This window comes from Arachis hypogaea, chromosome 1, assembly GCF_003086295.3.
Source record: "Arachis hypogaea cultivar Tifrunner chromosome 1, arahy.Tifrunner.gnm2.J5K5, whole genome shotgun sequence".
Taxonomy (NCBI): domain Eukaryota; kingdom Viridiplantae; phylum Streptophyta; class Magnoliopsida; order Fabales; family Fabaceae; genus Arachis; species Arachis hypogaea.
Genome location: NC_092036.1, coordinates 85,076,668 through 85,100,866, shown reverse-complemented (window position 1 = coordinate 85,100,866; position 24,199 = coordinate 85,076,668). Strand labels below are relative to the sequence as shown.

Sequence of the window (24,199 nt, the reverse complement as noted above, 5' to 3'; positions counted from 1 at the left end):
CTAGCTTATACCACGAAGATTCTGATTAAGGAATCCAAGAGATATGCGCCCGGTCTAGGATAGAACGGAAGTGGTTGTCAATCACGCGCGTTCATAGGTGAGAATGATGATGAGTGTCACGGATCATCACATTTATCAAGTTGAAGTGCAACGAATATCTTAGAATAGGAATAATTCGAATTGGATAGAAAATAATAGTAATTGCATTGAAACTTGAGGTACAGCAGAGCTCCACACCCTTAATCTATGGTGTGTAGAAACTCCACCGTTGAAAATACATAAGTGAAAGGTTCAGGCATGCCCGAATGGCCAGCCCCCCCCCCCCCAAAACATGATCAATAGTCTCCTCAGATGAAGAATAAAATAAAACTGAGACCAAAGATGTCTAATACAATAGTAATTTATCCTATTTATATCATACTAGCTACTAGGGTTTACATGAGTAAGTAATTGATGCATAAATCCACTTCTGGGGCCCACTTGGTGTGTGTTTGGGCTGAGCTTGATCTATCCACGAGCTGAGGCTTCTTTTGGAGTTGAACGCCAAGTTGTAACATGTTTTGGGCGTTCAACTCCGGGTCGTGACGTGTTTCTGGCGTTTTACTCTAGACAACAACATGGAACTGGCGTTGAGCGCCAGTTTACGTCGTCAATTCCCGAATAAAGTATGGACTATTATATATTTCTGAAAAGCTCTGGATGTCTACTTTCCAACTCTGTTGAGAGCGCGCCATTTGGAGTTCTGTAGCTCCAGAAAATCCATTTCGAGTGCAGGGAGGCAGATTCCAACAGCATCAGCAGTCCTTTGTCAGCCTCCTATCAGAGTTTTGCTCAAGTCCCTCAATTTCAGCCAGAAATTACCTGAAATCACAGAAAAACACACAAACTCATAGTAAAGTCCAGAAATGTGAATTTAACATAAAACCTAATGAAAACATCCCTAAAAGTAGCTTGAACTTAAAAACTACCTAAAAACAATGCCAAAAGCGTATAAATTATCCGCTCATCACAACACCAAACTTAAATTGTTGCTTGTCTCCAAGCAACTGAAAATCAAATAGGATAAAAAGAAGAGAATATACTATAAATTCCAAAATATCAATGAATATTAATTCTAATTAGATGAACGGGACTTGTAGCTTTTTGCTTTTGAACAGTTTTGGCATCTCACTTTTTCCTTTGAAGTTCAGAATGATTGGCTTCTCTAGGAACTTAGAATTTCGGATGGTGTTATTGATTCTCCTAGTTAAGTATGTTGATTCTTGAACACATCTAAGAAGGAGATTTAGTGGAATCTCTATGGTCTCTATATGAGCCTCAGATTCCTTTAGGTCCTCAATGGGGAACTCCTTCTTGTTTGAGAGACGTCCCAGGAGGTCTTTCTCACTAGGATTTACGTCCTTCTCCTCCCTTGTGCATTCGGCCATATTGATTACTTCAATGGCCTTGCAATCTCCTTTTGGATTCTCTTCTGTATTGCTTGGGAGAATACTGGGAGGAGTTTCAATGACTTTCTTACTCAGCTGGCCCACTTGTGCCTCCAGATTTCTAATGGAGGACCTTGTTTCACTCATGAAACTTAAAGTGGCTTTTGACAAATCAGAGACTAAGTTTGCTAAATTAGAGGGACTCTATTCAGAATTTTTTGTCTGTTGCTAAGAAGATGATGGAAAAGGCTTGTTATTATTGAGCCTATTTCTTCCACCATTGTTAAAGCCTTGTTGAGGCTTTTGTTGATCCTTCCATATGAAATTTGGATGATTTCTCCATGATGAGTTATAGGTGTTTCCATAAGGTTCACCCATGTAATTAACCTCTGCTATTGCAGGGTTCTCAGGATCATAAGCTTCTTCAGAAGCTTCCTCTTTAGTACTGTTGGATGCATTTTGCCATCCATTCAGACTTTAAGAGATCATGTTGACTTGCTGAGTCAACACTTTGTTCTGAGCCAATATGGCATTCAGAGTATCAATTTCAAGAACTCCCTTCCTCTGAGGCGTCCCACTATTCACGGAATTCCTCTCAGAAGTGTACATGAATTGGTTATTTGCAACCATGTCAATAAGTTCTTGAGCCTCTTCAGGCGTTTTCTTTAGGTGAATAGATCCACCTGCAGAATGGTCCAATGACATCTTAGAAAATTCAGATAGACCATAATAGAATATATCTAATATGGTCCATTCTGAAAACATGTCAGAAGGACACTTTTTTGTCATCTACTTGTATCTTTCCCAAGCTTCATAGAGGGATTCACCATCTTTTTGCTTGAAGGTCTGAACATCCACTCTAAGCTTGATCATCTTTTGAAGAAGAAAGAATTTATCCAAGAAGGACGTGACCAGCTTATCCCAGGAGTCCAGGCTATCTTTAGGTTGTGAGTCCAACCATGTTCTAGCTTTGTCTATTACAGCAAAAGGGAAAAGCATGAGCCTGTAGACTTCAGGATCTATTCCATTTGTCTTAACAGTCTCACAAATCTGCAAGAACTCAGTTAAAAACTGGTAAGGATCTTCAGATGGAAGTCCATAAAACTTGCAATTCTGTTGCATTAAAGCAACTAGTTGAGGCTTAAGCTCAAAATTGTTGGCTCCAATGGCAGGAATGGAGATGCTTCTTCTATCAAATTTGGACGTTGGTTTTGTGAAGTCACCAAGCATTCTCCTTGCATTATTGTTGTTGGGTTCGGCTGCCATCTCCTTCTCTTGTTCAAAAATTTCAGAAAGGTTGCCTCTGGATTGTTGTAGTTTAGCTTCTCTTAGTTTCCTCTTCAGAGTCCTTTCAAGTTCTGGATCAGCTTTAACAAGAGTGTCTTTTTCCTTGTTCCTGCTCATATAGGGAAGAAGAGAACAAGAAAAGAAAGAGGAATCCTCTATGTCAAAGTATAGAGATTCTTTTATGTTAGTAGAAGAAAAAAGGGCAGAGTAGTGAAGAAGAATGGGTAAGGATAGAGGTGGTGATCTGAGATGAAGAGAGGTGAAGAGAAGTGTTCGTAAATAAATAAATAAATAGAAGAAGGAGAGATAGAGAATTTCGAAAATAATTTTGAAAAAGTGGTTAGTGATTTTCGAAAATTAAAGATAAGATATAATTAAAATTAGAATTTAAAACAATTAAAAAGAATTTTTGAAAAAGAGAGAGGTATTTTCGAAAATTAGAGAGGGATAGGTAGTTAGTTGGTTTTGAAAAAGATAAGAAACAAACAGAAGTCAAATAGTTAGTTGAAAAAGATATTAAAATCAAATTTGAAAAGATCAGAAGATTTAGATAAGATATTTTGAAATCAAATTTTTGAAAAAATAAAATTTTGAAAAAGATATGATAAAAAGATAAGATAAAAAGATAAGATAAAAAGATAAGATTTTTAAGAAAAAGATATTTTGAAAAAGATTTAATTTTTAAAATTAAAATTGATTAAAAGATAAGATTCTTGAATTTAAAGATTGAACCTTTCTTAACAAGAAAGTAACAAACTTCAAATTTTTGAATCAAAACATTAATTATTGATTATATTTTCGAAAATATGATGTAAAAGATAAGAAAAAGATTTCGAAAAATTTTGAAAAATATTTTTTTTTGAAAGTTTTCGAAAAAAAAAAGATAAAGTTGAAAAGATATGATTTTTGAAAAAGATTTTGAAAAGATAAGATTTTTAAAATTGAAAATTTGACTTGACTTGTAAGAAACAACTAATTTTAAAATTTTTTGACTAAGTCAACTCAAATTTTTGAAAATTTGGAGAAAAATAAGGAAAAGATATTTTTTTATTTTTGAATTTATAATGAGGTGAGAGAAAAATTAAAAACGTCATTTTTGTGTTTTTCTCTTTTCTTTATGGATCAAAACAAAGAATGCATGCAAGGACACTATGAATGTCAACATGAACACCAAGAACACTATGAAGATCATGATGAACATCAAGAACATAATTTTGAAAGATTTTTGATGCAAAGAAAACATGCAAGACACCAAACTTAGAAATCTTTAATGCATGGACTCTAACAAACAAACAAAAATGCATATGAAAAACAACAAACAACACAAAACAAGAAAACATCAAGATCAAATAAGAAGACTTGTCAAGAACAACTTGAAGATCATGAAGAACACCATGAATGCATGAATTTTCGAAAAATGCAAGAAAAATTTTTTAAAGCATGCAATTGACACCAAACTTAAAAGTTGACTCAAGACTTGAACAAGAAACACAAAATATTTTTTATTTTTATGATTTTATGATTTTTTTGTATTTTTATTATTTTTTTCGAAAATTATATTTTAAGAAAACGACAATAAAGAAAAATTTTTGAAAGATTTTTGAAAACTTTTTTGAAAAGAAAATAAAAAGAAAATTACCTAATCTGAGCAACAAGATGAACCATCAGTTGTCCATACTCGAACAATCCCCGCCAACGGTGCCAAAAACTTGGTGGACGAAATTGTGATCATCAATGTTGTACTCTTTATTGTTGTATGGAATAATTATAATGGCTCTTTGCTATGTGTGGACACAACTCCGTTCAACTAACCAGCAAGTGTACTGGGTCGTCCAAGTAATAAACCTTACGTGAGTAAGGGTCGATTCCACAGAGATTGTTGGTATGAAGCAAGCTATGGCCATCTTGTAAATCTCAGTCAGGCAGATTTAAATAAATTATGGAATTTGGAAAATCAAATAATAGTAATTAAACATAAAATAAAGATAAAGTTACTCATGTAATCTAATGATGGGATTTCAGATAGGCGTATGGAGATGCTGTGCTCCTCCTGAATCTCTGCTTTCCTACTGCTTTTATCCAATTTTATCACTCTCTTCTATGGCAAGCTGTATGTAGGGCATCACCATTGTCAATGGCTACATCCCATCCTCTCAGTGAAAAAGGTCCAAATGCTCTGTCACAGCACGGCTAATCATCTGTCGGTTCTCAATCAGGTTGGAGTAGAATCCCTTGATTCTTTTGCGTCTGTCACTAACGCCCAGCCTTCAGGAGTTTGAAGCTCGTCACAGTCATTCAATTCCGGAATCCTACTCGGAATACCACAGACAAGGTTAGACCTTCCGGATTCCCATGAATGCCGCCATCAATTCTAGCTTATACCACGAAGATTCTGATTAAGGAATCCAAGAGATATGCGCCCGGTCTAGGGTAGAACGGAAGTGGTTGTCAATCACGCGCGTTCATAGGTGAGAATGATGATGAGTGTCACGGATCATCACATTTATCAAGTTGAAGTGCAACGAATATCTTAGAATAGGAATAATTCGAATTGGATAGAAAATAATAGTAATTGCATTGAAACTTGAGGTACAGCAGAGCTCCACACCCTTATTCTATGGTGTGTAGAAACTCCACCGTTGAAAATACATAAGTGAAAGGTTCAGGCATGGCCGAATGGCCAGCCCCCCCTAAAACGTGATCAATAGTCTCCTCAGATGAAGAATAAAATAAAACTGAGACCAAAGATGTCTAATACAATAGTAATTTATCCTATTTATATCAGACTAGCTACTAGGGTTTACATGAGTAAGTAATTGATGCATAAATCCACTTTCGAGGCCCACTTGGTGTGTGTTTGGGCTGAGCTTGATCTATCCACGAGCTGAGGCTTCTTTTGGAGTTGAACGCCAAGTTGTAACGTGTTTTGGGCGTTCAACTCCGGGTCGTGACGTGTTTCTGGCGTTTTACTCCAGCCAGCAACATGGAACTGGCGTTGAGCGCCAGTTTACGTCGTCAATTCCCGAATAAAGTATGGACTATTATATATTGCTAGAAAGCTCTGGATGTCTACTTTCCAATGCCATTAAGAACGCCCATTTGGAGTCCTGTAGTTCCAGAAAATTCATTTCGAGTGCAAGGAGGTCAGATTCCAACAGTATCAGCAGTCCTTTGTCAGCCTCCTATCAGAGTTTTGCTCAAGTCCCTCAATTTCAGCGAAAAATTACCTAAAATCATAGAAAAACACACAAACTCATAGTAAAGTCCAGAAATGTGAATTTAACATAAAAACTAATGAAAACATCTCTCTAAGTAGCTTGAACTTACTAAAAACTACCTAAAAACAATGCCAAAAAGCGTATAAATTACCCGCTCATCAATTTGCTACTATGAATTCTCACTCCTTTGGCTATGAGTTTGGTTCCAATTATGTTGCAGGAAGAGGAGATTACAATGAGAACATGCATCAAGGTTGGGACAACCAAAGATGGGAAGAGCCACAAGGATTTAATCAACCCTCTTGGCAACAACCTCCACCAACATACTATGACCAAGAGCCCTTCCAAGAGGCTTACCAAGATAATGGCTATGGTGAACACCCTTTTGATTATCAACAATCACCACCAAATGCCTATGGACCCCCTCCTCAACATAGCCCTCAACCCTACACACAAGCCCCTTTTCACCATTCACCTTCATATGACCCTTGATGCCAGGGCATCTAGGCCAGTTTCGCTGACCTTTTCTCTACTGTTTTAGGGTAGTTTCATGCATTTTCTTAGTGAATAAGGCAAGTTTTGGTTGAAAATACACTTACACCTTGATTCAAGCAACTATTGTGAATTTTACATTATTTCATGAAGATTTTGCAAGGATTGAATGATACATTGATGATGCATAATCTCATGACTTGGGCTAGAGCTTTGATGCACTTTATTTGCTTGATTTTAGGACAAAGGAAGCAAGGAAGAACCACGTTAGTAGCCACGTTAATCTAATTAACGTGACCATTAACGTGGAATGGGGACGAGCTTGCAACGTTAATGAGAAAGGTGGTCGACAATAATGCCCGCGAAGCCATCATAAGCCCACATTAATTGCCACGTTAACTACATTAACGTGGTAGTTAACATGGAGATAAAGAGAGCTCCAGCGTTAGTGGTAAACGTGAACACCACTAACGTGAACACCACCAACGTTAGTGACACTCACCTTTGTCACTAACGTTGGATCAAGCTAGCATTGCTCACATTAGTGGTCACGTTAAGACCACTAACGTGAAAGTTAACGTGGAGTTAAGATTGATGAGCCAACGTTAGTGTCACTCACCTTTGTCACTAACGTTGGAGATGGCATTCAGTACCACGTTAGTGGCCACGTTAACCTAGTTAACGTGAACTCTAACGTGGGGAGGAGGGGCGTTTGGAGCGTTAGTGACAAAGGTAAGTGTCACTAACGCTCTCGAAGATAGGCATGCCCACGTTAAGAGTCACGTTAGTTATACTAACGTGAACTCTAACGTAGGGAAAGAGGGGCACAAGGCAACGTTATTGGAAAAGGTGATTCCCAATAACGCTTGCGAAGGATCATAAGGCAACGTTAGTGGTCACGTTAATGCCACTAACGTTGAAGTTAACGTGGACTATTTTGGGGTTGGAACGTTAGTGAAAAAGGTGATTGCCACTAACGTTCTCGAACTCACATTCTCACTTAACGTTAACATCACTAACGCTCATGCCTAACTCACACTTTTCTGCAAGCTGAGCCCACTGAAGATTCTAACTGCTTCAACTCAAGATCTCAGGCCAACATCCAAGACTTGAAGAACTCACTAGAAGATCAAGAAGAGTAGTATATATAGGAGTAGTTTTGAACTATAGAGAAGCTTGGCATTTTTGAGAACTACCATCTGTATATTTACTTTTCTGCATTTTCTAGCTAAGCATGTATTCCTTTCTGCCATTTTCCATTTCTAGAGCTATGAACAACTAAACCCCTTTCATTGGGTTAGGGTGCTCTGTTGTAATTTGATGGATCAATTATAGTTTTCATTTTTCTTCTTCTTTCTTTTCTCTTGATTTACTAGAAAGCTTTCAATCTTAATTTAATTGGTTAGTTGTCTTGGAAAAGAAACTCTCTATAATTGGATCTCCGTTGAGCCTTGGAAAAGGGATGAAGAGATCATGCTAGAAATGCTTTTTCATGTTGGACCAAATTGGGGTCTGGGCGGATATAGTGACATGTAATCCTCCCAACACTTTGATTTGGAAATACATGTGGTATAATCAGTGACCATACTTCATCTCTTCCCATGAGCAATTAAATCAAGGAATTGGGCAATTGTTCAAGCTTAGAGAGATTGGGTTGCCAAGGAATTGGAACCCAATCTCTTAAGATTGCCAAGGAGATCAATAGATGCTTTGATTGAGGAAGAGATGAAAATGAATTTGATCCAGAGAATACAACATCTCCTGAGCCCAATAAATTCCCCATCTCCCCGATTCCCCATTTAAGATTCTGCACTTTATTTTCTGCTATTTACTATCCTGCCATTTAATTTTCTACAATTCTCAAAATATACTCTGTTTAGCTCAACTAGCATACTCTTCCAACTAAAGTTGCTTGACCAATCAATCCCTGTGGGATTCGACCTCACTCTATTGTGAGTTTTTACTTGACGACAATTCGGTATACTTGCCGAAGGGAAATTTGTTGAGAGACAAGTTTTCATGCATCAACCCTAATCCTTATCCACCATACCAACCACCATATGAACCATACATAGAACCACTACCTCAATATACACCATCTCCATATCCTTATCAAGAAAAACCACCTCTGTATTATGATCCCTTTCTCCCAACAAATAAACCCTCCTATCCACCCCAAACCTCCATGGAGAACACACTTACCTCTCTCATTGGTCTCACCTCTAAACTCCAAAATCTTATATCTCGCATGGACCAACCCTCTACCTCCAATATTCAACCCTCAAGCTTCACTACACCACCACCTTCTGTGCAAGAATACTCATATCCATCAACCCAAGAGCAACACGATCCCAATTATGCTAGTGACATGGAACAAGAGAGAAGGGATCGCCTTAGAGTCGTAATGCATCGGTTACACGAAGCTTTATTTCCAGAGGAGCAAGAGGAGGCCCAAAATGTGGAGGTAGGAGAGACCCTTGAAGATGAAGGGGTAGCTAAAGAAAGTTGTCATGGAAAGGAAATCATTTAGAAGGAGTACGATTTTATACTAAAACAACTGGACGAAGTAGTAAGTATTGAAGAGGAGGAAGTGGTTGAAGACCTAGGATATGCGGAACCTCCATGGGAAAGTCCAATTATAGAGCCTCCTTCCAAGGTGTCTAATGTTGATGTTGAGAAGGGTGTACAACCTCCAAGGCATATCATGGTTGAAGACTTTGAAGAGGTTAATCAAGAGATGGAGATCAAAGAAGAAGAGGCATAACCTCCCATGCCCTTGGTAAGCAATGAAGAAGAGATTGAGTTGGAAGAAAGCTACCAAGAGGAAGAGGTTGAATTTGAAGAAGCTTGCAAACAGGTGGAAATTGTCAAGGAAGAAACAAGGGAGTGGAGCTTGCAAGATCATCAGAAACACCTCCCCCAAAGCCATTACCATCCAATACAACATTCAAGTGGGTAAAATTCTTATCCTTAACCTTTACTTTCCCAATTAAATATGGGCTACTAGAGACAGATGATAAGCTTAGAGCTCTTTGTGGCATTAAGAGTAAGAGGAAGATGGTTAATTATTGGAGTTGTCATGCAAGGTTCAATATGGTTGTATGCTCCAAGTTGAAATGCGAAGGTTGGTGTAGAGCTCGATTGAATGGGTCTAGGAAGTTGTTTGGCCACTTCAGTGAGAATTCAGATTGCTTGCCACCTGGTTGGAACAATGGTGATCAACACAAAGACGGGTGCAAAAGCAGGTTTGGGACCCCAGAATTCATTCTAGCAATCAACACTACTGGGGCCTTGTCACTTGCTTTGACTTACTTGAAGGTGGTATGTGCCTAGTTTGGGATCCTGGAGGCTATTGGAATTGCAAATATTGGTGGGGATTCCTGGATCAATACAAGCATAAGTCGCCCTGACAAAGTGCTCACCAAATGTCCAACTTAAGGACTTTAACTAAAAGTGCTGGGTGGGAGAGAACCCACCATGGTATGATCGTCCATTTTCATTCTTAGTTTTATTTTGTTTATTTTTATTAGTGTTCATTAATTCATTCATTCTGCATATTCACATGCATTCTGCATTTATAAAAAAAGAGGGGATTGACGCGTCGGCGTCTAATGCGCGTCCGTATCCCTTATGGATGCGATTTGGGTTAGATTGAACAGAGAGTGGCATGGGAGCTGGGCAAAAAATGTGCCTTAGGCACAATCCAGTCCACGCACATGAGTACGGTACGTGTGCATGCCGTTTCCACTTTTGGCGACCCACGCGTCTGCGGCCTTGGCCCGTCCTCGTGGCTGGGAGAATCAGCGTAAAACCCTCTTTTTGCCGAAAGTTGTGCTGGTCTCGCGCTGGATTCGTGCTAGAGGCACCACCTCGATCACACGTCCGCGCACTGGACACTTACGCGTCCCTTCACTTTTGCGCGACCCACGCGTACTACGTGCGCGTCGCATGCACTGCCTAGTTCCGTCTTCTTACTTCTTTCTCCTTACCTCTTTCGTCTTACATTCTCACTTTCTTCTCCCCCCCATCCTTCTTCCCTTTCTTTTCTTCTATTTTACATTTGCATACTCACATTCATGGCATTTTAATTTCATTGTTTCTTCTCCCTTCCTTTTCTATATTTGTTGTTCTCACATTGGTGTTAAAAATTTTCTTACTCAACTGTTTCATATTTCTTACATTATTTTGGGTGCTCCTTGACTTGTTTGCTATTTAGTTGCCATGCCCTATGCTTCTTTTATTTTTTCACTTACATGTTGTAGCTACCATGAAGTTGAAAACCTTATTATTTGGCACTAGCCCACATATATTTTATTTCTTTTCATCTCTTTGCTTGTGGGATCTTCCCCTTCCTTTTTCTCTTCTTTAAGGATGGCCACCAAGAGGAAAAAGGAAAAGTTTCTAACTGGAGCAATAAACAAGTCTGCTCTAGAATCTTTGGAGAAAAGCATCAGTTGGAGCCACCCGTCCACTTGTAGATCTCTGCATGCACCGAGGACGGTGCAATCTTTAAGTGTGGGGAGGTCAATGCCGACTTCCGCGGGTTAGTTAGTTCCTTCTCAACACCAATAGAGATTTCCTCTGTTAGTTCCTTGTTGCATTTGCTTATTTGATTGCATGTTTGTTACATTTTGTGCATATTTTACCAATTACTTTGTTGAAGTAATATTTTCTTTTTCAAGAAATTTTTTTATAGCATTTCACTAATTTGAATTAAAATTTTGTTAAACTTGTTTGAAGAAATTTTATTTTGGAACATGGTTTTAGAGCTCGAACACACAAAACCAGTGAGATTTTGAGCCTATTTGATTGGTTGCATTTTATCAACCAATATTTTGTCTTGGTGTGTGTTGTTCTCTCTAAAATTGTGATCTATATCTTGCTTGATTCTATATTTCCATGGTTTAATGTATGCATATACTTATATGATTGAGGCCTTTGTTTCTCTGAGCTTACATACCCATATGGCCTTACCCTTTCATTATCCCTTGCAAACCAATCTTGAGCCTATTTTACCCCATTTATTCTTTACTTTACCACATCACTAACTCTAAGAAAAAAACTATAATGTCCCTAATTTGAATCCTTGGTTAGCTTAGACTAGTGAGAGTGCTCACGAATTAAGTGTGGAGAAATTAGGTTTGGAAATATTTGGTTTGAGAATTGGGTGTTGTGTAGTCTTGAGAGAATATGAACAAGAATGTTAAGCAGATGTTTATGCATGCAATACTTTAATCATATGCATTGAGAAAAACATAAGAAAAGAAAAGAGAAATGAAAATAAAAAAATGAGAAAAAGAAAAGAAAAAAAAGAGAGCAAATAATAAAAAGGGGACAAAATGCACCAAGTTAAGTAATAATATCAATGCATATGAGTTGTACTAAAACTGGGATGCATGAATATGTGGCAAAACATAGTTAATGGGTAGTTAGATTTTATATTATGATTAGATGGATTGTCCTAAGTTAGGTGAGAAGTTTAGGTTAATTAAGGACAGATTTTAGTCCACTTGACCAAATACAATCCTACCTTGACCCTAACCCCATTACAACCCTTAAAAGACCTCTTAATATGTGTATCTGTATATTAATTCTTTATTGATTGTTAGATGAAGAGTAAGCCTTAGAAGACAAGATTAGTAGAGAATTGAGAGAATCAAACCTTAAACACTTGAGCGATTAGAGTGTATACACTTCCAGTGAGGGTTCGATGCTCGATTCTTTGTTCCCTGCTTTCATGAACTATTTTCTTCTGCAAGTCTATTTGTACTTCGTTTTTGTGATTTGAATTAGTGAAATCCAGTTTATATGTGTTCTTAAAAGATTTATTTACTTTTAACCAAGTAGGTAGAAACATTTTGCATGTAGTTGCATTCATATAGATAGGTTGCATTTCATATTTTCCACCATTCCTCTTCACTCTTATTGTTTCTCTTGAGCTTAGCATGAGGACATGCTAATGTTTAAGTGTTGGGAGATTTGATGCACCACTCATTCGTGGTACATCTTGTGCTTAATTGAGTGGATTTTATCCACTAATCTCACATTTATTCATTGAATTCGCATGTTTTACATTTTCCTTCCTAATTTTGTGCTATGATTGAAAACATGTTTTCTTGGTCTTAATTTAGCTATGTTTAATCCTCTCTTATTACCATTCGATGCCTTGATATGGGTGTTAAGTGTTTTTAGAGATTACAGGATAGGAATGGCTAAGAGGATGGAAAGGAAGCATGCAAAAGTGGAAGGAATACAAGAAATTAAAGGAACTACAAGGCTGTCAGCCCTGACCTATTCGCACTCAATCGATCATATGAGGTGCTTCCAGTTGTGTTGAAAAGCTAACATCCGGGGCTTCACAATGATATATAATTTGCCATAATTGACCTAGCGTTTAAGGATGCGCACGCGCAAAGCACACGCACGCGCACATTGGCCAAAAGTCCATCGGCGCGCACGCGCACCTGGCGCGTACGCGCGACATGCGCGACGTACTGTCACTGTAGAAATCGCTGGAGGTGATTTCTGGGCTATTTTTAACCCAGTTTTTGGCCCAGAAAACACAGATTAGAGGCTACATAGTGGGCGAATCATTCATTCAACACACAACTTCTCATTCACTCACCATTATTCTTAATTTTAGGTTTTAGATGTAGATTCTAGAGAGGGAGGCTCTCTCCTCTCTCTAGGTTTTAGGATTTAGGATTTAGGACTTCTTCTCGATTCCAGGTTCAATGTTCCTTTAATTTATTAATACAAAGAGTATCTTTCAATTTAATCTTATTATTTGTTTAATTGCTTCCATTTAATTTTAATTTCCATGTTCCCTTTTCACTTCTTTTATGATTTATGAAAATGGCATTCATGTTAACCAGGTAGATTTCAACTTGAGTTTGGAGTTTATTAATATTTGGAGACCCTTGAGTTGGAAGACTCCAGAGTTAAATAATAATTGGAGTTTGTTGGCTAGCTCTCTAGTTGCAACGCTAATCCTTTCCAAGGGAGAGGATTAGGACTTGTGAATAGAAGTAGGCTCTTAACTTGACTTTCCTTCATTCGTTGAGGGTTAACCAACTAGAAACAACAACCTATTATTATTAATCTTAGGAAATCCAACAAGGATAGAACTTCCAATTAGTCTTCTCCTAGTCAAGGCTTTTTAAATTAATTACATAAACCTCTCGTTTATTTTCATTGCTTTAATTTATAGTTAATAATTTTATCATTCCTCACTCTAAAAATTCTTGGAAAAACCCATAACCAATAATAACACTCCTCCCTACAATTCCTTGAGAGACGACCCGAGGTTTAAATACTTAGGTTTATTTTTATTGGGTTTGCTTTAGTGAAAAAAACAAGTTTTTGTACGAAAGGATTCTTGTTGGTTTAGAAACTATACTAACAACGTGATTATTTTTGTGAATTCTTTACTAGCAATAATCCGTTCGTCAGTCTCGAAAGAGGTAAAAGGGATGGTGATATTCAGCTGACTAAAAAAGTAGTCATAAGCATAGAAAAAGGGCTGTTCTCCTTGAGTTAAGGAAGGAACACAAACCCTCTCCTCAGGGTCAAGCGACACCAACTCATAATTCTTCTCCTCGTCCCTATCACTACAAATCCTATGGAACCTCTTAAGCCTTACACAGTACTCGGGATCAGCTACGGTCACACACATTAAAATGATCAAATCCAGCCAATCGGTCATACCAACAGGAACTTTCCAAGACATCTCGACAATATTTTTTCGTGAAGATATAGGCCAGCTATCCCTACAGTAAGAAAAAGAAAAAACGGTCACTACCAAACAACTCGGACAATAAGAAAATGCCAAAAGAAGCAATCAGCAAGTGTCAGATATGGCAACGAAAGGGAAAACCCAGGACTCGCAGAAAGAGCAGGACCAACACTAAAGTCTAGGGGCACCCTTTCGAGGCAAAAACAGAGCAAGAATCCAAAAAAAGGAACTAGACGCCAAATCTGTGCCTTAACCAACCCTAACCTTCTCAATACAAGAAAGATCAACCATTTTAAGCAAGACAAACGGAAAAGACCATAATTAGGGAAACAGACCACCAGAGAATCATCAAGAAAGTTTCAACCTTTTCTATCAATAGTTCAACAAAGACCAAAACGTCGTAAAGAGAAAGCATGCAAGAAGCGATAAGAACAGTAAACAAACAAAAGTAGAAAGCGTATAAGCACTGATGCACCACTATTTCGGGGTACATCTTGTGCTTAATTGAGTGGATTTTATCCACTAATCTCACACTTATTCATTGAATTTGCATGTTTTACATTTTCCTTCCTGATTTTGTGCTATGATTGAAAACATGCTTCCTTGGTGTTAATTTGGCTATGTTTAATCCTCTCTTGTTACCATTCGATGCCTTGATATATGCGTTAAGTGTTTTCAAGCTTTATAGGGCCGGAATGGCTTAGAGGATAGAAAGGAAGCTTGCAAAAATAGAAGGAACGCAAGGAAATAAAGAAGCTGACCAGCGAGGAACGGTGCGGGCGCGCACCTGGCACGCACGCACACATCGGCGCAACCACACATCAACGCGCATGCGCACCTGGCGCGGATGCGCATCAAGAAAAAAGCACAATCGACGCGCGCGTGCACCTGGCACGCACGCGTGACATGCGCGACCTGCAGAAATCGCTGGGGAGCGATTTTGGTCAAATTTTTTACCCACTTTTCGGCCCAGAAAACACAGATGAGAGGCTACAGAGTAGGGGAATCCATTCATTCAACATACACAACTTCTCATTCACAATTTTTAGGTTTTAGATATAGTTCTCTAGAGAGAGAGGCTCTCTCCTCTCTTTTAGGTTTTAGGATTAGGATTTCTTCTTCTTTTCAATTCCAGGTTTAATGTTCTTTTAATTTAGTTTCTCTTTTATTTTTTTATAAACTCCATGTTAGATTTGATTTATTTATTTAATGCAAATTGAAGTATTTCATATTTATGATTTTAATTTAGCTTTTTACATTCTTAGCTTGTGTTGAGTAATTGGAGACACTTGAGTTATCAAACTCCTTGTTGATTGAAAATTGGAATTCTTTGCTGATTGATTTAAATTCCCCTAGCTCTAGTCTTTTCTTAGGAATTGACTAGGACCTGAGGAATCAACTTGATATATCCACTTAACATACCTTCATAGTTAGAGGTTGACCAAGTGGGACCAAAAGCCAATTCTCATCACAATTGATAAGGATAACTAAGATAGGACGACCAGTTCTTATACCTTGCAAGGGTTTTCATGATAATTAATTTACTTCCTTGTCATTTACATTCCTTGTTCAAACCCTTCAAAAACCCAAAAAGATACTTTTCTCATAACCAATAATAACACACCTCCCTGCAATTCCTTGAGAGACAACACGAGGTTTGAATACTTCGGTTATCAATTTTATTAGGGGTTTGTTACTTGTGACAACCAAGTTTTTGTACGAAAGGATTTTTGTTGGTTTAGAAGCTATAATTTCAATGAGAGCTTTTACTTGTAAAATTCTAGACTGCGCGAGAATTTCCGATCGTCAAAATGGCGCCGTTGCCGGGGAGTTGCAACAGTGTGCTAATTTATTGGTTGGAGTTTATTTATTTACATTTTATTTTACTTTGCTACTATGAGCTGTATGTTTCTTTCATTGAATGAAGTGTTCGCTACCTGATCCGAGCTTACCCGCATTTGACCCTGAAATTGAAAGAACTATTTCATGTATAAGGCAAGCTCGACGTCGGTTAGTCCTATCTGAGGACAAATCTGAAACATCATTTAAGGAAGAAACAAGCTCCCTTTTTACTGATTTGGTTGAATTACGGACAGAGAACATTGCGGCTCCCAGGAGGATTACTCTTCAGAAAGCAGGAGCTCCGGACTTCACACTACCACCTTTCCAAGCACGTCATCCAAATCTGGGTGCAGATATTAAACTGAAGACTGTACTAATCAATCTACTGCCGAAGTTTCATGGCTTACCTGCTCAAGAGCCTCTCAAGCATCTCATAGATTTTCAAACAGCCTGTTCTATTATCAGGCGTAATGGTGCAACTGAGACTTCTATTCTGCTGGCCGCCTTTCCATTTTCTCTTGAGGGAAAGGCGAGGGAATGATATTATACTCAACCTGAAGCAGTTGTTACTAACTTAGACACGCTTAGAAGAGAATTCCTAGAAAAATACTTTCCAGCTGAAGTTATTGATAGACTGAGGAAAGAAATTTCAATGATTATTCAAGGCGAATCAGAGACTCTTTACGAGTATTGGGAGCGCTTCAACAATCTCCTAGACGCGTGCCCCCACCACATGATTGACAAGTTAGTGTTGATCAGCTACTTCTCACAAGGCATGAAACCTCAGGACAAGACTACATTAGATGGTGCGAGCAATGGTTCTCTGAAAAAGTACAAGACCACGGATGAAGCATCGCAACTGATTGCCGACTTGGCTGAGTCTGCTCGGAATCACACAACTTCTCATTCACAATTTTTAGGTTTAGATGTAGGTTCTAGAGAGAGAGGCTCTCCTCTCTCTCTTATGTTTTAGGATTAGGATTTCTCTTCTACTTATAATTCTTCTAGTACTCTAGTTTATTGATTTTCCCTTGTTGATTATTTGATGTTGCTACTTGGTTTATGAATTCTCATGTTAGATTTGATTTCTTTATTTAATGCAATTTGAGGTATTTCATATTTATGATTTTAATTTAGCTTTTTACATTCTTAGCTTGTGTTGAGTAATTAGAGACACTTGAATTATCAAACTCCTTGTTGATTGAAAATTGGAATTCTTTTCTGATTGATTTGAATTCTCCTAACTCTAGTCTTTTCTTAGGAATTGACTAGGACCTGAGGAATCAAATTGATTTATCCACTTAACATACCTTCATAGTTAGAGGTTGACCAAGTGGGAGTAAAAGCCAATTCTCATCACAATTGATAAGGATAACTAGGATAGGACGACCAGTTCTTATACCTTGCAAGGGTTTTCATGATAATTAGTTTACTTCCTTGTCATTTACATTCCTTGTTCAAACCCTTTAAAAACCCAAAAAGATACTTTTCTCATAACCAATAATAACACACCTCCCTGCAATTCCTTGAGAGACGACCCGAGGTTTGAATACTTCGGTTATCAATTTTATTAGGGGTTTGTTACTTGTGACAACCAAGTTTTTGTACGAAAGGATTGTCGTTGGTTTAGAAGCTATACTTTCAACGAGAGCTTTTATTTGTAAAATTCTAGACCGTGTGAGAATTTTCGATCGTCAAGCACCAACCAGCAAGATGAGAACTAACGGTGAAGGCGTAGCAAAGAGGCGTGAATGATCCGACAAAAGCACCGAAGCTTCAAAGAAGAAAAAGCTTGGGGCAAAACTGTGGCAAAATGGTGATCTTTCCCAGGAAGAAACGAAAGTAGAAGGAACAGAACGAAGGAGGCTTCCTCTTTCTGGCAAAAGCAAAGGACGAATGAAGAAGGAGGTTTTCACAGAGCAAATGAAATGAATAAAAGCAAAGAAACTGAAAAGCAAGAACCTTTTTTTTTCAATTTTCAAAATAAAACACAAATAGGGAAAAAGAAATGGCAAAGGGAAATTAAGCGAACCTTTAAAGCCCTCACACATTCCCAAAAAAGCGCAACGCGTGCTACATTTAAAAACGCTCTGCATTCAAAGAAGCAATCCCAACAGGAGTTATACAAGAGATCGACCAAAAGGCAAATGCTCGAGCACAACTTCCTCAAAGGGGTCAAAGTCTAAAGACACGACCTCAAGAGAAAGATCGAGCTCGAGCAGGAGCACTGTTCATACCATGGGTCAAGTTAGGCAAACCGACGTGAATAAAGACAGAAACGACCGACCTTTTTCTAAAGAGCTCGGCCAAAATCACCATAGAGGCCCAAACAGGCCCAAACAGAAGGACGTAACCCACTCTAATGGCGTCTAAGCCTAAAAAGATAAAGCGGCTGGCTTAAAAGATAAGATGACTTCACTCAAAGATAAGATAAGATAACTAACTTATCTCAAGAAAGGTCACTCCACACCACTATAAATACACTGGAGCACCCAGGTATAACTCATACTTTGATTCTACACAAAATCCTACCTAAAGCACGTGCTAACTTAAGCATCGGAGTCTTTTGCAGGTACCACCACCCTCTGGTGATCAAGGATCAACAACATCTCCAACTCTACTATATCAGACACAGCAATGCCGACCAGTACAGAAGATCTCGTCTGAGATCAACCTTCAGTTTCAGGTAACCCTCGGAACACTATGTAGATGGGTCTTCCAATAATGTTGAAAGTGAAGCGAGCATAATACTGGTAAAAAATGAACTCAAACAGAAATTTCCTTGACATTTGAGTTTCTCGCTTCCAACAACCAGGTAGAGTACGAAGCCTTGATTGTAGGACTGAAACTGGCCAAAGAAGTTGGGGCAACTAAAGTAATAGTCTACAGTGACTCTCAGATAGTAACCTCACAAATCAATGGAGAGTACCAAGCGAAGGATTCTAATATAAAGATATACCTAGAAAAAAACGGTTGAGCATCTTCAACAATTCAGTGATACTGAGGTCCGACACATAACTTGGGAACTTAATAGCAGAGCAGACGCTCTTTCTAAATTGGCAAGTACCAAACCAAGGGAAATAACAGAAGCCTAATACAAGAAACTCTCAAGGAGCCCTCCGTTATCAAGGTAGATAATAAATCGGACGTTCTGCCTATTTCTGGTTTAAACGTCGTATAAATGACTCCCTTTATCAAATATTTAAAATTCAACATCCTTCCCGAGGAACAGAAGGAAGCCAAGAGAATTTGGAGGGAAGCACAAAACTACACTTTGGTACAGAATGTCCTTTATAGAAGGGGAGTATCCACACCTTTGTTGAAATGTGTTCCGACTTGTAGAACTGAAGAAGTCTTGGGGGAAGTACATAATGGCATCTATGGAAACCGTCTCAGAGCCCGATCTCTAGCTAGAAAGGTGATCTGAGCTGGATTCTTCTGGCCAACCTTACAAAAGGATGTGACCAACTTTGTCAAGAAGTGTCTGCCTTTCCAGATGCATGCCAATTTCCATATTGCTCCCTTTGAAGAGCTCATTAGCGTAACCGTTCCATGGCCTTTTGTGAAATGGGGGGTTGGACCTACTTGGACATTTTCCCCAAGCCCCTAGATAGGTTAAGTACCTAATTATGGGAGTGGATTACTTTACTAAGTAGATAGAAGCAAAACCACTAGCTACTATCACAGCTTTGAGAAGTAAAAAATTCCTGTACAAGACTATCGTTACTCGATTTGGAGTTCCTCACTCCATTACCACAGATAATGGCACACAATTCACCGACTCTATATGTAGGAATTTAGTAGCAAGTATGAAGAACAAGCACCAGTTAACATCGGTAGAACATCTCCAAGCTAATGGACAAGCTGAAGCAGCCAATAAAGTCATATTAACTGGGTTAAAGAAAAGGCTACAAGATGCAAAGGGACCTTGGGCAGAAGAGCTCCCATAAGTACTATGGGCTTACCGAACAATACCTCATTCCACGACTGGAGAAACACTCTTCCGACTTGTTTACGGAGTAGAAACCATGATCCCAGTAGAGATCAATGAACAAAGTCCAAGGGTAAGATTTTATGATGAAGTCAGGAATGTTCAAGCCCAAAAAGAAGAACTTGAACTTCTCCCAGAAGTCCGAGAACAAGTCCAGATAAGAGAAGCAGCACTGAAGCAAAGGACGTCGGCCAGATATAATAAAAAGGTCGTATGAAGAAACTTCCCTACAAATGACTTGGACCTGATAAGAAATGATATCGGGGTAAACAAGTCGGGCGAAGGAAAACTCGCTGAAAACTAGAGGGGACCTTACAAGATCTCTAAAGTCTTAGGGAAAGGTTATTACAAAGTGTCTGACTTAAACAGAGCCAAACTCCCAAGATTGTGGCACGCATGTAACTTGAAAAGATATTATAGCTAAAAGCACACCTCGCTCCCTGATGTACTCTTTTTTCCGACTTCAAGGTTTTTTTCCCGAGAAGGGGTTTCCTAAAGGGGGTTTTAACAAGGCATCAAAGCGGGGACTAGGGGCAAGAAAGTTATCCCCTGGTAGAAAAGAATTTTTGTAAATTACACTTCATCAATAATAATGTCTTTTTCTATTTACTCCATTACAATTTTCTATGATACGCATTGACTTATGCTAGAAAAAGCGCAAAAATCTGTTGCCCGACCTACGTGGTCGGCTGATGAGCGGATATTTTATACGCTTTTTAGGGGTAATTTCATGTAGATTTTAGCATGTTTTAATTAGTTTTTAGTAGAATATTATTAGTTTTTAGGCAAAAATCATATTTCTGGACTTTACTATGAGTTTGTGTGTTTTTCTATGATTTCAGGTAATTTCTGGCTGAAATTGAGGGAGCTGAGCAAAAATCTGAGTTAGGCTGAAAAAGGACTGCTGATGTTGTTGGATCCTAACCTCCCTGCACTCGGAATGGATTTTTTGGAGCCACAGGAGTCCAATTGGCGTGCTCTCAACGGCGTTGGAAAGTAGACATCCAGGGCTTTTCAGCAATATATAATAGTCCATACTTTGCGTGAAGATAAATGACGTAACTTGGCGTTGAACGCCAAGTACATGCTGCTGTCTGGAGTTAAACGCCAGAAACACGTCATGATCCGGAGTTGAACGCCCAAAACATGTTATAACTTGGAGTTCAACTCCAAGAAAAGCCTCAGCACGTGGATAGCTTTAGTCTCAGCCCCAGCACACACCAAGTGGGCCCCAGAAGTGGATTTCTGCACCAATGGCTACTCAAAATCCCTCTGAGGATAATTAGAGCCCAGAGAGGAATAATGCTGGCGTTGAACGCCCAGACCATGCTCATTCCTAGTGTTCAACGCCAGAAACAAGCATGAATCCGGCGTTGAACGCCCAAGGGAAGCATAGTTCTGGCATTCAGATGCCAGTAACAGATAAGGAGATGGCGTCTAACGCCACTCCAGTTTCCACCCCTGGCATTCAAACGCCAGTGGGAGATCAGTCACATACAAGTGCTGATAACAACCCTTCTAAAAAGGCTTCCCAACCCACTTCTACAGGTAATAAACCTGCAGCAACTAAGGTTGAGGAATACAAAGCCAAAATGCCTTATCCTCAAAAACTCCGCCAAGCGAAACAGGATAAGCAATTTGCTCGCTTTGTAGACTATCTCAGGACTCTTGAAATAAAGATTCCGTTTGCAGAAGCACTTGAGCAAATACCTTCTTATGCTAAGTTCATGAAAGAGATCTTAAGTCATAAGAAGGATTGGAGGGAGACTGAAAAAGTTTACCTCACTGAAGAATGCAGTGCAGTCATTCTGAAAAGCTTACCTGAGAAGCTTAAAGATCCCGGGAGCTTTATGATACGATGCACATTAGAGGGTACTTGTACCAAGCAAGCTTTATGTGATCTTGGGGCAAGTATCAACCTAATACCTTCATCTACTATCAGAAAGCTTGGTTTGACTGAAGAAATCAAACCAACCAGGATATGTCTTCAACTTGCTGATGGTTCCATTAAATACCCATCAGGCGTGATTGAAGACATGATTGGCAAGGTAGGGCCATTTGCCTTTCCTACTGACTTTGTGGTGCTGGAAATGGAGGAGCACAAGAGTGCAACTCTCATTCTAGGAAGACCTTTCCTAGTAGCTGGCCGAACCCTCATTGACGTCCAAAAAGGGGAAGTAACCTTGAGAGTCAATGAGGAGGAGTTCAAGTTGAATGTTGTCAAAGCCATGCAACATCCAGACACCCCAAATGACTGCATGAGTGTTGATATTATTGACTCTCTGGTAAGAGAGGTCAATATGGCTGAGAGTCTTGAATCAGAGCTAGAGGACATCTTTAAAGATGTTCAGCCTGATTTGGAGGAATCAGAGAAAATAATAGAACCTCTGAAAATCCCTCAGGAAGAGGAGAAACCTCCAAAACCTGAGCTCAAACCATTACCACCATCCCTGAAATATGCATTTCTGGGAGAAGGTGATACCTTCCCTGTAATCATAAGCTCTACCTTAGAGCCACAGGAAGAGGAAGCACTAATTCAAGTGCTAAGGACACACAAGACAGCTCTTGGGTGGTCCATCAGTGATCTCAAGGGCATTAGCCCAGCCAGATGCATGCACAAGATCCTATTGGAGGGTGACGCCAAACCAGTGGTCCAACCACAAAGGCGGCTGAATCCAGCCATGAAGGAAGTGGTGCAGAAGGAAGTCACTAAATTACTAGAGGCTGGGATTATTTATCCTATATCTGACAACCCATGGGTAAGCCCTGTCCAAGTCGTCCCTAAGAAGGGAGGCATGACAGTAGTTCATAATGAAAAAAATGAACTGGTTCCTACAAGAACAGTTACAGGGTGGCGTATGTGTATTGATTATAGAAGGCTCAATACAGCCACCAGAAAGGATCATTTTCCTTTACCATTCATAGACCAGATGCTAGAAAGACTAGCAGGTCATGAATACTACTGCTTCCTGGATGGATATTCAGGTTATAATCAAATTGTAGTAGATCCAAAAGATCAAGAGAAAACGGCATTCACATGTCCATCTTGAGTATTTGCATACAGAAGGATGCCATTTGGTCTGTGCAATGCACCTGCAACCTTTCAGAGGTACATGCTCTCAATTTTCTCTGATATAGTGGAAAAATTTCTGGAAGTCTTCATGGATGACTTTTCAGTATTTGGAGACTCATTCAGCTCCTGCCTTGACCATCTAGCACTTGTTCTAAAGAGATGCCAAGAGACTAACCTGGTTTTAAACTGGGAAAAATGTCACTTTATGGTGACTGAAGGAATTGTCCTTGGGCACAAAATCTCGAACAAGGGAATAGAGGTGGATCAAGCTAAGGTAGAGGTAATTGAAAAATTACCACCACCTACCAATGTTAAGGCAATCAGAAGCTTTCTGGGGCATGCAGGATTCTATAGGAGGTTTATAAAGGATTTTTCAAAAATTGCCAAACCTCTGAGCAACCTACTAGCTGCTGACACACCATTTGTCTTTGATAAAGAGTGTTTGCAGGCATTTGAGACTCTGAAAGCTAAATTGGTCATAGCACCAATCATTTCTGCACCAGACTGGACATTACCATTTGAATTGATGTGTGATGCCAGTGACCATGCCATTGGTGCAGTATTGGGACAGAGGCATGACAAGCTTCTGCACGTCATTCACTATGCCAGCCGTGTTCTAAATGACGCACAGAAGAATTACACAACCACAGAAAAAGAGCTACTTGCAGTGGTTTACGCCATTGACAAATTCAGATCCTATTTAGTAGGATCAAAAGTGATTGTGTACACTGATCATGCTGCTCTTAAATATCTACTCACAAAGCAGGATTCAAAACCCAGACTCATCAGATGGGTGTTGCTTCTGCAAGAGTTTGATATAGAAATAAGAGACAGAAAAGGGACAGAGAATCAAGTAGCAGATCACTTGTCCCGAATAGAGCCAGTAGAAGGGGCGTCCCTCCCTCTTACTGCGATCTCTGAAACCTTTCCGGATGAGCAACTCTTTGCCATTCAGGAAGTGCCATGGTTTGCAGATATTGCAAACTACAAGGCAGTGAGATTTATACCCAAAGAGTACAGTAGGCTGCAATCAAAGAAATTGATTACAGATGCAAAGTACTATCTTTGGGATGAACTATATCTCTTCAAGAGATGTGCAGACGGAGTAATCCGTAGATGTGTGCCTAAGGAAGA

At 39.1% G+C, this 24,199-nt stretch overlaps 1 non-coding gene across 1 annotated transcript; it reads left to right on the top strand.

The window, feature by feature from the left end:
• The first annotated feature begins 2,190 nt into the window (after nucleotides 1–2,190).
• Nucleotides 2,191–2,294, top strand: LOC112714254 (small nucleolar RNA R71). The gene has a single exon (XR_003159198.1). It is a non-coding gene; the product is annotated as a small nucleolar RNA R71 (small nucleolar RNA).
• Nucleotides 2,295–24,199: the final 21,905 nt, after the last annotated feature.